The sequence below is a fragment of the Pan troglodytes genome, chromosome 7 (assembly GCF_028858775.2).
Source record: "Pan troglodytes isolate AG18354 chromosome 7, NHGRI_mPanTro3-v2.0_pri, whole genome shotgun sequence".
NCBI lineage: Eukaryota > Metazoa > Chordata > Mammalia > Primates > Hominidae > Pan > Pan troglodytes.
In genome coordinates, this window is record NC_072405.2 from 60,762,292 (window position 1) to 60,780,025 (window position 17,734).

General features: G+C 39.3%; 1 protein-coding gene across 7 annotated transcripts in view; it reads right to left on the reverse strand.

Annotated features, from left to right (window-relative positions):
- The window catches only part of ST18 (ST18 C2H2C-type zinc finger transcription factor), a 303,405-nt gene that overhangs the window by 83,363 nt on the left and 202,308 nt on the right, over nucleotides 1-17,734 (reverse strand). The window lies entirely within an intron of this gene.

Below are 17,734 nucleotides of genomic sequence, written 5' to 3' on the forward strand. Positions count from 1 at the left end.
CAGCTGCCACTTCACACTGGGTGAATAGACCTTCCTTTGTGATGTAATTCCAGTGACAGCGTCACAATACATTGCTTCTATGCCAGCAAGGCATTTGGCATTCACCTTGATTATAAACCTTATCTCTCTACACTATAATCATCTTCCCCAGTAACCTGGAAACATCTACAAGAGAACAGAAACTGTTTCCTGCTCGTTTTTATATCTCTTGTGCATAATATGAGGTCTGTGTGTTAGGAGCATGCTCAGTGAAAGACCACTGAAGTTGAGCCCCACCCAGATGTGAGCATATGAAGATGAATGTTGGTGAAAGCATGCGTCTTGCATCTGGAAAACTGCCTTCCTCCGGGAGAGCCATCAACAGCCACCCATTACTGTGCAGATGATGGGACTAACTTCCCTTATCCATGTGGGCTTCTCTGCCCAGCTCCCCGCCACTGAGGATGTGTTTTTGCAAGACAGTCAAAGAAGAGACAGGAAGTAAGTCAGCAGAAGCCAGTGAGCCAAGTAACCCTAACTCGTCCACACAAAGATTGACTGAATGACTCCGACATCATGAACTGATCAGTTCCAAAGTCTACTCTTCAAGAACATGAACAATCATATCATTTTAAAGATAATTTAATCCTCACATGGACCAAAGTTTTTAAAGAAACAACTATTCAATCATTGGCTAAAACACAAAATTATACACCAACATTTGAAATACCATTCAATATAAAATATAAATAAATGTCTTTCAATTTATACTCAAAGACAATATGTCTTAGTTAAATCATTTGGGCACTCCCAAACTCCTTTTAAGTGCCCAGAGATTGACAGAGCAGTTCAGCTACTGCATAGCCATGGATTAGCTATACAATATAGAAACAGGATCTGGCTTCTTCAAAAACGTAATATGATGGATCATAGGGATGTACCCGAAAGAGCAGAAGTTGAATATAATAAGATAAAATTAGAAAATTGAAGATACTAAGAGATGAACATTATGTGGGTTTTAGAATCAAGATACTGAAAGAATTCAGATACAAAGAGACATTTATTATTATTTTTGTTTGCTAGTAAATTTGGCTTCAATAAAGCCCACACTGTTATTTTAATTTGAGTAATACTTCAAAATACTTTCTTTTGAGTATATAATATAATAAAATATATGTGACTTTATTTTTCAAACAGTGTTATAAAACTTAAAAACTATTAGGAAAAATTAAACATAAATTATCTTATTCTGATCATAAAGAAAGATAAAAATAAAATTCACTTAGTTTATGAATATTTGCCTTACCAAAATCATAACTATATTTGAGGAAGGAATATTTAAAATAATCTTAAAAAAACTTTTAAAGAAGATTATTGCAGCATCTTAATTGATCTTGGATAAGTACTGGGTTTTATTACAGATTGTATCTGCTAAAAAATATTAAATGTGGTTGAGTAACAGAAGCACCTTAATCATCTAAGGTAATCATATGCCAGTTAAATAAATGTATAGAATTGAGTTCAAAGTGCCTCAATTTTACCTTAACTAACTTGGTGAATAATCTAAATTCTCTTTTTTTTTGCTTGAAGTTTGTATTTCTAACTAAAAAATAAAGTAAAACAATAAGAGCTGTGAAATGCCACAATAGTGGGGGACAAAAGTATTGTACTTTATTTGTATATATCATTTCAGCATGTGATCAGACCACATAGATTCCACTTTTTGTAAATTCACAAACATCTAGTTTTAGAAGAAAATAAAATGTTCCCTCATTTAGTATTTCATCTAATTTGAAATAGCAATCACGTTACCAAGCAGAAATTTTATTAGCAGAATATGCTTGCAAAAAAATGGTTAATTAAAAGCAAAAATGACTTGTGTGCTGCTTAAGCACAGAAGTAGAGGTTTGGGGGCAGAGGATAGGATTGGGAGGTGCCCTTGCCTCTCCCCTTCTTTTCTCCCACCTGCCTAGGCTGGGTCTACAAGGCTGCTCCTGGGTCAGTGGAGGAACCAACCATGCCAGCTCAGTTTTTCCCTGGGAGAAAGTTTGGTAAGCCCTAAACCTCACACTTAAAAGAAAAAGAAACCTTAAATACAAGTATCTTCATATTCTTTTCAAATCACCCCCATGAATGATGCAGAAGCTTCATTCACCCCACCACGTAATTCACATCCTCTGTTTTTATTTGGCGAATGCCTGCATTCGTCCTGTGAGGACTGATGTCCCGTGTCTCTTCTCCCTGATTTCATACAGTAGTCCCCCCTTGTCCGTGCTTTCATTTTCCATGGTTTCAGTTGACTGTAGTCAACCGAGGTCTGAAAATAAGTGAGTATAGGACAATAGGTATTTTGAGAGAGAGACCTCATTCATATAACTTTTATTGCAGCGTATTTTTATAACTGTTCTATTTTATTATTAGTTATGTTGTTAATGTCTTTATGTGCCTACGTTATAAATTAAACTTTATCATAGGTATGTATGTATAGGAAAAAACATAGTGTATATAGGGTTTGGTACTATCTGAGGTTTCAGGCAGCCACTGGGGTCTTGGAATTAACCCTCTAGGAGAAGGAAGCCAACTGTCACTCATGCATAGCACAGGTCCCAGGGCCTCCTGGAGGTAAGGGCTATTTGCTATGTCTTCTAGGCACTGTGGAAACACTTTTTGCAGTTTGAGGAGAAATGGAACCCTTGCATACATACTTCCAAGAAAAGGAGAAACAGTTAACTTTGTCATAAAAGTTGGAGTTCAAAGTAAATTGCAGTTATTTTATAAACAAAATAAGAATTTTACATTTTAATGGAGGTTGTTGAATAGAATGCAGAACCAAAAGCCAGGTCCTAGCAAAGTCCATTTCAAAATTCTACTTCGGCTCTCAGTGTTGAATGGGGACGTTGGAACATAGTAAGTGACAGTGATTGTAAAATACTTAGAAAAATATCTGCTGCAAAGTTACTCTTAAACAAAAATAACAAAGGCAATGAATATTTTATTCATGTACCTAAACTTAAGTTCATGTGAATTATCCAGACAACTCGGGGTGTGTTGGGGACGTTATTGTGGACAACCTAAAAAAATTATCTCTGTAACACATCATGTCCAAATCCATCAAATACTAAGTTCCTATTTATGTTTGTGAAGCAGGCACAGCCTTACTAATGAAAACGATCTCATTTATTCACAAAGTAAACATCATTAGCTGATGACAGGGTTTGGAGCTTCTTTGTTACTCTGGGTCAGTCACCTCCAGAAGCACTCAAACCAGGGCCACATATGTAAAATTGAGTTAATTTAGGAGGGCTTTAAGTGAAGACCAGGAAACATAAAGGTCTAATTAGTACGGTAATGAATAAAGTACAGATGTCCTTCTGTTCTCTAGCATGAACACTTAGAGTAGAAATCTGAAGAAGGAAAGATAAAATAAAAAGAAGGAACAGTGAGAAAGAGTGGGTAAGATGGAAGAAAACAGAAAGAATGAGGGCAGGGAGGCCAAAAAGAAGGAAGGGAAATAAGTGTGCACATGTCACAGTTACATAGTCAAAGGCTAGCAGAAATACAGACACAGCACAGCCCTCAGAGAAACAGCCTAGAGGGCAGACACGAGAATAGAAGATAGAGACCCACAGAGGGAAAACAGCAAAACAAAATGAGCACGCACACACACAAATACAGAACTTCTTCAGTAATATGAGCAATATAGTAATTTTCTGGCTTTTTAAGTTACTAAGACAAAAGGCGTTTTAAAGACCATGTGGCTGTTTTGTTTGTTTGTTTGTTTGTTTGTTTGTTTTTGAGACGGAGTCTTGCTCTGTCACCCAGCCTGGAGTGCAATGTGCAGTGGCGCGATCTCGGCTCACCGCAACCTTCGTGATTCTCCTGCCTCAGCCTCCTGAGTAGCTGGGACTACAGGCACCCACCACCACGCCCGGCTAATTTTTGTATTTTCAGTAGAGATGGGGTTTCACCATACTGACCAGGCTGGTCTCGAACTCCTGACCTTGTGATCTGCCTGCCTCAACCTCCCAAAGTACTGGGATTACAGGCATGAGCCACTGCGCCTGGCCGTGGCTGTTTTATAACTACTATCATACATGTCAATCTCACTTCTTGACATTTACCCAAACACAGAGGTTTGGCTCATAAATATAGGCTCCTTTTTTAGTTTTCTGCACACAAAAAACTAAAAACCTATAGATATACACAGGTTTTGCTAAATATGAATAAGACTTGTTTGATACTTGGAATGCTTCCGTTTATCCTTCTCCACTTCACTGGAACATTGCATGAATCATTTAACAGAACTCGCTAACATACTGGAGTAATATTTAAAAGGAGGACCATGTGTTACAGTAGTCATGTGCATACTGAGTTAGCAGGGATCACCTACTTTGGTATATTATTATAATTATGTGTATATAAATGTATGTGTAATATCTCTATGTGTGAGTGTGTATATGTATATATATGTACACACACAAATCTGTGAAATGTTTCCGCAGCCAAGTGTCCTATTGAATTACAAATAACTTGAAACAGAAATAACCTGATAGAGAAGCACTCAACTGAAAATGAAGCCTGCAAGCTCCACATATCACTTTCTGTAGCCCTAACCCCTTCCACATGTACCTGTGCCTTCCTCCACATGCAACACCAGAGCTACTGACAAATGACACTTCCCCAGGCCCACCTCCTTCCAGCCCCACAGTGCAGCTGTGGGCACCTGGAAATCAGATAGGCTTAGCCCCAACACTGCTTCTGCCATGGCCTCATTGGTACTCATGGGGTGCCCTGATGTTTCCATTCACCAGTGGAGGTGGAAGTTGCCATTTTGCCAGTGCTCACATCCTAGTTTAAGCTTCCATTACATAACCTTTTTTTTTTTTTTTAACATTTCATATTCTCATTCAGGTTATTATACAACTGCTCTTTCTGGAGAATGCCAAAGCCATCCATGACACGGTTCTGAGCCAGAATCTGTTCATCTAGACAACATGGACAGTAGCACCCACCTCCTGGTACTACAGATCAAGCAAGACAAGGCATTCAAAGGGGTCTGCACAGTTTCTGAGACACAGGCAATGCTTCAGGGCATGGAAGGGTTCAGGATGCTCTGTTTACCATTTGGCCCTCATGCTGGCTGGCTGGACTTCTGGGAGCTATCCTGCAAATGTAAATCATTACTTATAGGGCTGTTCCCGTGGTACACAGGGATCATGGGGTTAAACACCTGTCTGCAGCCTTGGTCTATTGTGTTGCCAAGAAATTGCCCTGCATCTGTTATAAATATAGAAATAAACAGAACATCAAAGCTTTATTCATGAAGGCTCAAAATTATAAAAATTGAGGGCATTTGGATCATGAACTACAAGCTTAATTTTGATATATGATTTTCTGTTGCTTTTAAAAGATGGGGATATCTTGTTAAACATAGGCAAGTAGAAGTAAGTTCAAAGTAATGGAGAGAACTATGCTTCATATGTACTCAAGGAGCAATCTCTAGTCCTGTATATCCTTGCTCCTTTGACCCATGGCCACCTAAACCCATAGCAAGCCAAGAACCAGGCTTCTGGAAGAGTTTGCCTCGCACTGTTGTTTAGCTCATTTGCAAGGAGTGCCTGCTCTGTGACAGCAGAAGTTCCCTGGGCAATTTCTCTTCCTTCAAACTCAGGTCAAACCCCCAGCCAGAAGGAGCTGCTCATTCCACTGTGCTCCCTTATGTAAATGTCGTATAGGAATTACCGCAATGTGTTTTCATGACTTGTAGGCTGTTAGCTTTCAAAAACTGTGAGTTCCTGTGTCTCATTCCAGTGCCTTCTATAGTACTCAGAACACATTTATTCAATTTTTTTTATTAGCTCCTATAATGTGGCAGGCACTATTCTAGATGTTGTGGATATTATCAATGAGTTAAGAGATTCCTGCTCCACAAAACTTATATTCTTATGAAAAAAAGACAGATTAGGAACAAAGTAAATATGTAGTTGGATTGTGTGTCAAAAGGTGACAAATTTTTTTTCATAAAAAATAAAGCAGAAAGAGAATAATAAAGAAGGCTGGAATAAGTGCTTGTAATTGCAAAGGCTAAGGTCAAGGAAGGTCTTGCTGACAAGGAGGCATTGAGCAAAAACCTGGTGCAAGTGAGCATGTGAGACTCGCAGCTGTGCAGGGAACAGCATTCCAGACAGCGGGAACAGCATGCCAAGGCCTGAGGCTTCGGCAGGTCTGGGGGACCCAGCGCGGATTCTAGTTGGGTAGGGGGCAATGAACAGGGCAGGGAGACCAGGCCAGAGTAAAGATGTGGTCTTTTCCTTTAAGAAAGGGGAAACTCATCGAACGGCTTCTGACTGTCTCATGGAGTGAATCTTACATGAGGAAGAACAGAGGCAGGAAAGCCTGTAAGAAGGTGCTGACAGTGATTGGAGTGAGCCGCGATGGCTTAGGGGCCTAGTGACAGCAGCAGAGGTGGTGAGAAATGGTCAGATGGTAGATTTATTTTGAAGTTAGAGCCATCAGGATATTTGGACAGATCAGACATAGAGTCTGAAGAGAAGAGTCAAGGATGCCTCCAAGACTTTTGAATGTCCCCATTTACTGACATGGGAAGCAGGTGGGTATATCAATTTATGGCAGAAGATAATGATTTTAATTTTGAATACTCCTCAGAGATCCATTTGCAGATGCTGTCTACACAGTTGGTTATATGAGTCTGAAATTCAGGAAAGAGAGGAGTGCTGGGGATGTAAAATTATGGACATACAAATGTACTGAAAGCCCCAATGAGATCACCGAAAGATCACCACCAAAGAGGATCAAGGACGCACCTTGGGGAATCCAGTGTCAGAGACTGGGGTGTTGAGAAACCAGCAAGGAGACCTGAGAAGATGCAGTCGAGAGGTAGAGGAAACCAGGGAGGTTGCAGTGTTGGGAAGCCAAGTTTCTTTGACAATGGCCAGGGTTGTGTGAGCCTTCCAGCTCTTCCTTCAAGAACGCAGAGCTTGCTGATCTTCCAGGACAGACTGTAGGCTCTGGGTCAGCTTCCAAAGACCAGGAGGATGGTCCTTAGGGGCTCGAGAGAATTACCTTGAGCACTTTGTGGAGTCTAGGAGTCTACTTCGCTCTATTCTCACAGGGGCAATCTGGAAGAACAGAATTTACCCTGAGCCTCGACACTGGGGCAAAGGCAAACAGAATGCCCCTAGGGGCATTTTCCAACATTTCCCTATGCAGGGTTCACTCCCCTGCCCTGATTTTGCAGGAGTCCCTAGAAGAACATTCCCCACCCCAGCTTTGAGAACCACTCCCAGGCGAGCCTCCCGGAGTAGTTCCTGTAACTCAGGCAGAGAACCACAGTGAGAATCCTTAAAAACAAAAAACAAAAAAACTGCTGTTCAGATGTGGCTCTTCGTCCCAATCTACACCATCCGTGCCTGGCTGCCCAGCCTTCAGTTTCGTCTAAGAGTTCCTGGGTCCTGGCAGTCACTTTGCTTTCTGGCCCTGCAATCTGAGACCAGGCCCGTCCTCAGACTCCCTGGGCTGACCCCTTCCTACAAGCAGCTCAGGGATGGGCGGTGGGCTCATTGATTCCAGTTTTGTTTTCTCTTCCCAACTGAAAATGACCAAATGAGACCAAGTGAGACACTGGCAGAATTAAGGGCATCTCCCTTGTATGTCTGATACTTTGATAAAATATACTTATAAAGGAAGACCCTTATTGATTGTAGAAAAATGAATTAGAAACGATTAAACAGAATAGGCTGATTTGTAGTTGAGGGGCCAGTGGAAACTGCTGGCTAAACAGCCTTGGTTTTAAAGGGGCCAGAACTAGATTGTTATGTGGGTAGGGCTCAGGTGTTCTTATCACAATAAAATAAAATTTTCTTAAAAATACAAGTAAAGGGATAGAATTAGGAAAGTACTTAAGAACTTGGAAGGAAAGAAGTCACAGGCACTTTAAAGACAGTTGTAGAGAATCAACATGTTAAATAGAAATGCCTTTATCATGCATTACAAGCTACATTATTCTCAAAACAAACGGGTAGATAATGTAAAATAAAATATTTCTCTAGTAACATCATGTACGAGGTCTACACTGGTAAATAAAATAAATTTTTTGTCTTCAAAAAGTAGTCAGCATATTAAAAAGGCAGAATTATATATGATAATTTTTTTTTTAAATATAGGTTTTTCCTTTTTTTATTGTCTCCCCAACGAAATTGTAAAGCCGAAGGCAGAGAATCTGCTTTCTTCTTCTGAATGGGTGGACAGATGGATGAGTGAATGACAAAATAGCTACAATTCAAAGTAATAAGTGTTTTGAAACAGACAAGTAAAGAAGTGCTTGGGGAACACAATGGGAAAAAATCTTAGTCTGGGAGGTCATGGGGACACCTCATGGAGGAGGTGGTATCAGTCCTGAGCCTGAAAGAATGAGTACAAATTCCATATGTCAAAAGACAAAGGAAAGAATTATGCCAGGCATGGCCTAGAACAGAGTTGAGATGGAAAGAATGTTTTATATCATGTAAAATCAGAAGTAGCATTAGGTGTAGGATTTTCTCAGAAAATAGGATGGCAATGATATTGAAAAAACAAAATTTGTTGGTGGGAAGGGGGATAAAAGTGATTTTCTCCTACAGGGAGAAGAAACTAAACAAGAAGAAAAATTACGCAAGCAAAAAACCCAAATGAAAAGGTAGCAAAGGAGAGTATCAAAGATAAAGATGAACTCACAAGATATAGCTGAATACTTCAAGAGGTTAAACATACGGGGTAGATAATGTAAAATAAAATATTTCTCAAGTAACATCATGTACGAGGCCTACGCTGGTAAATAAAATAGATTCCTTGTCTTCAAAAAGTAGGCAGTATATTAAAAAGTCAGAATTATGTATGATAAATTAAAAAATTTTTTAAGGTAGGTTTTGACATGGAGGGGGTAGGGGGAACCATGACACCAGGGCTCAAAGTGCTATATGCAAAAAGTTTCATTAGTCAAGAAGGCAGCAAGGCTTGATCTTCGAACACTTTTCCAAAGTCACACAGCTAATCAGGCAAACAGCCCCAGAACACAGGGCTGCTATTAACCCAGTGTTCTTTCCACCACACAAACTCTTGGCTTTTCTGCCAACCTTTGTACCATAGAATTTGACAAACCAGTCAAATTCTAGGCGAGGGTTTGTAGTAGAGTTTCGAGAATTTACCATTGTGAGGAAATATTGGAAACCAGAGCACATGATATTTGGATTGTAGGGCGTCCATTTGTCAACATTATGGGACACATTTTATTTCAGTTCACATTTTAAGCAGGAAAAAAATTTATGAGGTGTCAGAAACATTATGTTTGCAAGCATATAATATAATTAAAATGAGACCTCAAATAGGTATAGTTTACTTAAAAGATAGCAAGAAAGGAAGTATTCTGCCTGATGATTAAAGTTCATGCATTTCTTCAAGTAGGACTGGGGAGAAATGAGATATGCAGTCAAATAATTTTGTTTGCATTGGAGGTGCTGAAGAGTGCATCAGGGTGAGAAGATTTGGACCAAAGGGAGCCAATGACCCGTGCAGTGCTTGAGCAAGTCCAAAAGAGCCTTAGCAATTTAGTTCCCAAATTACCAAAGCTGCAAGGGAGCTGTGTGACAGGCATATGGAATTTGACGGAGACTTTGGATTTTGTCAGAGACATGTAATTAAATACTCTCAGAACACAATTTAGGTGGTTATAGAGTCATCTCTGGAAGCATATAAAATAGCATCTTAAAAGTTTCCTTCCTTAAACTCTCATTTCTGATACATGATGAATGTTTAAGGAAGAGCTGGTTGATTTCAAACACTTCTAAGAGGTAAAAACAAAGACTTACAGACCAAGGGTTGTGCATTTTGCCACACTACTGTCAAGATTTGGACATTTGTTCTGTATTCTGCTGCTTTTCTTCAAGTAGAAATGCAAACAATGATTAACATTCCCCAATAATTCATAGATCAAGAAAATACCAAAGAAACCCAGATTCTTGACTTTTCAGCCAACCTTCTACCACTGAAAATTAGCAATGGTGAGAAGAGTTTTTCTAAGTAATTAGTAAAGTCCAACCTATGGTCTCTGTGATGTGTGCCTCTCAAACTTCCAAACGCCCGTTAATTTCTTATAAATCTTGTTAAAAGGCGAGAGGGAGCCTTGGAGGCTGCATTTCTAGTGAGCCCCCAGGGGATGCCATGGTTCTGAGCCGGCAGGCTCTGGGAGCACCTCTGAGTCCCAAGCTGGACATGATCTATTCTCACCCATAACAATGCTGTTACATAATACCCTGGGTTTGTTACCGATGCTGTGAATTGCGTATCCACTGAAACATCTAATACTATGCTAGGGCACAAGAAAAAATATCAAAGGAAATATTCATCCCTCAGTCAAGAGTGGCAAATTCTGCTGTGTAAAAATATTTATATTACAAGAAAAGAAAAGCTAAATGGATGAAAAAATTATCTCTGTAGGTAAGCTCTGACAATGCAAAAGCAACAATACAAGTCAATCCTCACATGCAGCCTGCAGTGGTGATATTTTGCAACAGTTTTAGAAGATGTCTGATTTTTAGAGATGTTAGTGCCTTAGACTCTCAGCTCCTGTAATCTATTGGTTGACAGAGGCCACCAATATCCTTGTGATAATATTTGAATGAAGAGAAAAACAGGCAAAGAAAATAAAGCATGTTTTCCTGCTCTTATTTTGTTTCTGAGTCTCTTAACTCTATGGACATTTATTCATTAGCTCCGTAGTATTTTTCTAAAATACAGATATTAAGATTTAAAGTAGACCTTAGACAAGCTGGAGAGTACTCTGTCCTGCGTAATCACCATTTTATATATACATATATATATATACACACACACACACACTATGCTTTATTACACTGTGTTGGTTGGTATAATCACAGTTATATATATTATGTACTATGTAATTTATATAATAATATATATATTTTATTAATACACGTAATAAAAACTGGAAAAACATAACTATTTAGTCCTTTGTGGTTAGGGTACTATGAAGGAAGAGGATTCCACTTTTAGTCCATTTGTAAATGACTATTACAGGCCTCAGGTGTAGGTTAAATGACTCACACCTCCCATACTGCAAAATCAGCCTTGGAAATACAAGGCCCTTGATAGGTCATCACTTGGGAGATGGCATTTCAAAAGAAAAAACAAATAAAATGGATGTATATTTGAGTCTTTCCTAGATATTTTAACATCTACTTAAAATCACATGATTAGCTCCTAGGAAACAATTTAGAAGGAAATGGTAGTGGTCTGTTTTTTTAAAAAAATTTTTTAATTTTAATTTGATTTGTATTTTATTTTTGATGGAGTCTCACTCTGTTGCCCAGGCTGCTGGAGTGCAGTGGTGCAATCTAGGCTCACTGCAACCTCCGCCTCCTGGGTTCAAGCAATTCTCCTGCTTCAGCCACCTGAGTAGATGGGATTACATGTGCGTGCCACCACCCCTGGCTAATTTTCATATTTTTAGTAGAGAAAGGGTTTCACCATGTTGGCCAAGCTGGTCTCAAACTCCTAACCTCAAGTGTTCCACCTGCCTTAGCCTCCCAAAGTGCTGGGATTACAGGGATGAGCCACTATGCCCAGCCAGCGGTCTCTTTATAATTGGCAGTGCAGAGAATTATGAAGATGTGGCAGGGTTTGTCTGAAGGTTAGGATACTTTTCAGCTTGGTTTATTAATTTATTGATAAAATTTAAATTAATATTTCCCCAAAGTGTGGATAGTAAAGTGGCATGCAGCAACCTGCAGTCGCAGCAGACAATATGGCACGGCTGCAGGAGGTGCGGGGTCTGGACTGGAGATGGGACCTGAGTCCTGTCTCTGATTCAGTCGCTTCCCTGTCACAGGCCAGGTATAAAGCACTTAACTTCCATGAACTCAGCACATGAGTAAATGCAGGTAATGTCATTTGTCCTGACAACCTTATGCGCTTGCTCTATGGCTCCAACCAGACGCTGTGCACATTGTTCCCACAAATCACTCAGCGCGCACCTGTTGAGGCCTACTCAATACACCTTCAGTGCTAAATGCTAGAATAGGCTATGCAAATACATAAACATACAAGAGCATTAGAGTTCATCGGCTTTTCTTGTTAAACTACAAAGTCTTTTTTTGTTTTTATTCTTATTGAAAGCTTCCCCAATATATTTTAAGACACTTTTCTGCCCTAGTAAGAACAGTACAGTAAACATAAAATATCTCTGGAACGCTTCTGTTGGTGTGAGGCCTCCAGCCTCATGTTCCACACGGAGCCCCTCCATCACACAGACGCATGGACAAGGCCGATGCCGGGGTGGCTGAACCCTACAGATGCCTCCCCCACACCCTGGAGGGACACTTCTCTTCTAAATTAATCCTTATCATCAGCTTCTTGGGTGATCAGTCTTGAGTCCCTCTCAAAGTGGCTTATAGGTAAAAAGGGTTTTCTTGAAGGTGTCAGTTTCTTGGATTCTAATGTTCAGGTCTGGCCTAGTATTGAAAAAGATACATTGCCAACATGATATAGTAGTTATGCTATTAAATCTCTAAAACATGCTTTGAGCCCCACATTTGGAAATGATAACAACAAAAGGAAAGAAGAGAGTTTCTCCCTTCTTTTCTCTAACCTCGTGATTAAAATGATTAATTTCCTTTTACCTGGCTGATGGACTTATGGAAGACTTACTATTAGAAATCAGTATCATTCACTTTTTTCTTTAGTTATCACCTCCAGGAATCTTTATGTAATAAGTTCCAATAAACTCATGACCACTAAAGGAAACTGAATTCTAAAAAATTTCCAAAATATTAAAGTATCTATTACTGATATAAAGACTATAATGAATGAAATAATATAAAAGAAAAATGAGAAAGCCATCTAGATCTGTAATTCATAACAATTTTCACATACTCATGAAATGTTATTGTTAAATCTATAACTAGGCCAGGCATGGTGGCTCACACCTATAATCCCAGCACTTTGGGAGGCCAAGGCAAGAAGATTGCTTGAGCTCAAGAGTTTGATGGAGACCAGTCAGAGCAACATAGTGAGAACCTCATCTGTACAGAAAATAAACAAAATTAGCTGAGTGTGGTGGCGCGTGCCTGTAGTTCCAGCTATTCCAAAGGCTGAGGTCGGAGGACTGCCTGAGCCCAGGAGGTTGAGGCTCCAGTGAGCCAAGGTCACACTACTGTACTCCAGCCTGGGTGACAGAGTGAGACCCTGTCTCAAAAAATAAATAAATTAATTAATTAAATTAAATAAATCTATAATTGATTAGAGAGCTCATAAAATATTTAACATTTTAAAACTTACAGGACAATGCCAAATGATAGGATTTTATATAAAGTAAGAAATTATGTAAAATAAAACAAAGAGAGAAACTTAAATTAAAACTTTCATTACCAAACTTAAGCTGACAAATTGGTACACAGCAAAAAGACCATGAACGGACAGAGAGATTTGACTCTAATATACTTAAGAGGCCTGAATTCATTTGTCTCTCTAAGTAGTCACATAGGAAAGTCATTTCAGGGGCTAGAATATATTTTCCTAATTAGAGGAAGGGGGCTGGACTGGTGTAAAAACACTTTGCCAATGCAAGAGACAATTACCAATATTAGTAGATGCAATAGCATGAGGTTCAGACTAAGGATAATAGTAATAAAAGAAAAGAGCAGAGATAATGCAATGGTCATGATTTAGAAAGACACAGGCGAGTCTTCTCGACACCACCTGTAACTTGAATTGTGTTGGAGGAAAGACTGGAAATGCTAATAAGAAACATGATTAAAGGTGGGCCTGTGGTTATAAATTGCTTTTTTAATGGTGATGATAGTAGCTGACATCGAGTATAATAAGAAGATGAGAATGTCAGTATCAATTTTATTAGTGCCATGAACAATATACAGTATATTTAAATTAGTTTCATTTGTATTAGTATTTTCGTAAGTAGTCGCTCTAGAAGCAATAACATGTCCAATGCATTCTAAAAAGAAGAACCAAATAAAGTTGCCAGTGTTCTCTACAAAATAGCCATAACTTTTACACTGGGGAAAACATGCCACATTTCCTAAGATACTCAGAATTTAGGCACACAGTTGTGCTGGATCACAACAAACCTGTGGAAAAAATTGGAAGAGGAATTGCAAGAAATGGACAAAAATTTAAAAGATGCTAAAAATATAAGCTTCCATATGAATCAGTACTTTTCTCCCAAGATTTATATAGAATAATAATTAAGATCTATGTCTAGGCCAACTTAAACTACTTAAGAAACAACTTGGGGCTGGGCGCTGTGGCTCACGCCTGTAATCCCAGCACTTTGGGAGGCCGAGGCGGGCGGATCACGAGGTCAGGAGATTGAGACCATCCTGGCTAACACGGTGAAACCCCGTCTGTACTAAAAATACAAAAAATTAGCCGGGCGTGGTGGTGTAGTCCCAGCTGCTAGGGAGGCTGAGGCAGGAGAATGGCGTGAGCCCAGGAGGCGGAGCTTGCAGTGACCCCAGATCGCGCCACTGCACTCTAGCCTGGGTGACACAGTGAGGCTTCACCAAAAAATAAATAAATAAATAAATAAATAAATAAAACAACTTGGGACCTTGCCTGTCTAAGCATGGTCATTCTGTTGAACAGAAATGATTATAAAATTTCAAATGATCACTTAGTGATTTTTATAAGCTGGGTCTCATTAAAGAAAAATAGGTGAATTAATGATGTTTATAAATTTTCCCAGCAATTATCATTAGCTTTCTGAGTTACTCTAATAACAAATTAGTTAAAATGAAATATCTGACAAAAGATAATCTTTAGAGAATTAGGAAAATAGAAAACATTATTATCTTAAAGTATATTATTTGTCCAAATTTAAGAAAACTAGGCTGTTTGAAAGATAAACCATAAGGGTTAAAAATATAGACTGTGAGAAATCTGTTGCTTAAATCACTTTTTGGTTTCTACTCTAAACAGTATTAATTCTGTGTGAGATAAAGACTAGTCTGGTGGGTGAGAAGCTGGCCTTTGAGTCAGAAGTCTGGATTGCCTACCAGCTGTGTAGCCTTGGGCTATTTCCATAAATTATTTATTTTCACTTTATTCATCTGAAAATTGAAATATCATAGTTTCTGCCTAATAAGGCTATCGGGAGGATTAAGTGAGATAATAGAGGTTAAGAAAGCTCAAGAGTGTCTGGCACATAGGACCCCAATAAATATTAGTTTATTGACTGGGTGCGGTGGCTCACGCCTGTAATCCCAGCACTTTGGGAAGCCGAGATGGGTGGATCACCTGAGATCAGGAGTTCGAGACCAGCCTGACCAACATGGAGAAACCCCATCTCTACCAAAAATACAAAATTAGCCCGGCATGGTGGCTCATGCCTGTAATCCCAGCTACTCGAGAGGCTGAGGCAAGAGAATAACTTGAACCCAGGAGGCGGAGGTTGCAGTGAACCGAGATCGTGCCATTGCACTCCAGCTTGGGCAACAAGAGCGAAACTCCATCACAAATATATATATATATATATATATATATATATATATATATATATATGTTTATTATAATTATTAATGCTTCTGACATGCTCAAATAGTAACTTCTATTTCTCCACATAGAGCACAGTAAACATTTCTTCCCACAAATTTGCTTCTCTCTGCTAATACCTAACTTTTTCTCTATGAATTATATTTGTCTTCTAGGCCAATGTACACACATTAATTCCTTAAAGATTCTCTTGAGTAAAAGTTGTTTTCAAGAAACATCACTACCTTTTTTTCTCTGAATAACTTGGTTCCTTTAAAGGACTCTGGTGTCCCTCACCAGGTAAGTGGCCTCGTGTCCACGGGCACACTGATTCTGCAACAAGAACCAAGAAACCACTCCAGGGACTGCAAACACGCCCCCCACTTGGAGCACTGGGTCATTTTAAACTTCTCTTGACCATTCTACAGGGGACATAAATAAAGCCTCCAGAAATACAAGAACTTTAAATAAGAGCAAATTTTAAAGGCAATAATTTAAATGAGCAAGGTTATTCAACAGTTTAATCCTGTCCAAATGTAGGGGTATACTGTATGTCCTGTTCTTATCAAAATACTTTCAAAATTAAGATTCTTAAGCCAGGTGCAGTGGCTCACTCCTGTTAATCCCAAATCTCTGGCCGAGGTGGGAGGAACACTTGAGCCCAGGAGTTTGAGACCAGCCTAGGCAACATAGCAAGACTCTGTCTCTACTAAAAATATAAAAATTAGCCGGGGGTGGTGGCACACACCTGTACTCCCAGCTACTCGAGAGGCTGAGGCAGGAGGATTTCCTGAGCCCAGGAGTTTGAGGCTGCAGCAAACCATGATTGCACCACTGCACTCCAGCCTGGGAGACAGAGTGAGACCCTTTTTGACACCATGTCTCAAAAAAATAAATAAATAAAAATAAAAATTAAATTAAAACAAAATTCTTAAGACAAAATTGATTACACAGGTAGGGCCATGGATTCCCTACTGACAAATTCCACAGAGAAGAGTATCTGCATGAATTCTAACAGATGAGTGTTTCGCTACATAAATGAACCAAGGCTATGACGGAGATCATAAGCCACATGGAAGCAACGGTGACAGCCTGTGTTTTAGAGGAATCACAAGCTCAGTTGCCTGGAGAAAGAACTGTGTAAATTACATACCTTACAAAGTTCAAGTGTATTAGACACTGTTACACATCCTTCATTTTTCAAACACTTCCCTGAGGAACAAATACAGACCATGGCTGTTTCTGGAAAGGTGGACTAAATAGTGGATTTGGGACTTCCTAGGTTGTCAATAGCACATGCAGAGAAATGTACAGAGCAATTATCTTGTTCCTGACAGAAAATGTGTCATCTGCATGTGTTTCTTCTTAAAAAAATGTACTTTCTTTTAACTATACCTTGACAAAGACTCTGAAAGAAAATCTAATTAGAATTTATCCTGGAAAACCTGTTAAGGTGGAATTTTCACAATACTGCCTGAGGTGTAGTAGCAACAATATCTATGACGAAAATGCTTGAATCCACTCAAAAAAACTATTGGTCACATTATGTTCCCATGTTTAGGTTAAAAAATTAGTTACCTGATGGAATCATCTAATTATTATTATTATTATTATTATTATTATTATTTTTTTTTTTGAGATGGAGTCTCACTCTGTCACCCAGGCTGGAGTGCAGTTGTGTGATCTCGGCTCACTGCAACCTCCGCTTCCCGGGTTCAAGCAATTCTCCTGCCACAGCCTCCTGAGTAGCTGGGACTATAGGCACACGCCACCATGCCTGGCTAATCTTTTATATTTTAGTAGAGTCGGGGTTTCGCCATGTTGCCCAGGCTGGTCTTGAACTCCTGAGCTCAGAAAATCTGCTCACCTCGGCCTGGAATCATCTAATTATTTAATGCAAGAAGTGGATAACTTAGGATCTGGGTTATCCATCAGTCAGGTTCATGGATAACAGCTCAGCTCTTCCCTGACCATCAGTGTGAAATCCAACCGCATGCAAGGTGTGCACAAAGGGATCACATGCTTGATGAAGAAAAGTGGGCTACCACTCACATCACAGCAAAAATTGTTTTGTTATTTCATTAATACAATAGATTGAGTTGTTCAGGATCAAGTATCAGTACAATCATTCTCCTCTGCCTTCTTGGTGCATACACAACGTCTGGATGGAAAAAGCCTTTAGCCAATTCCTTCTGCT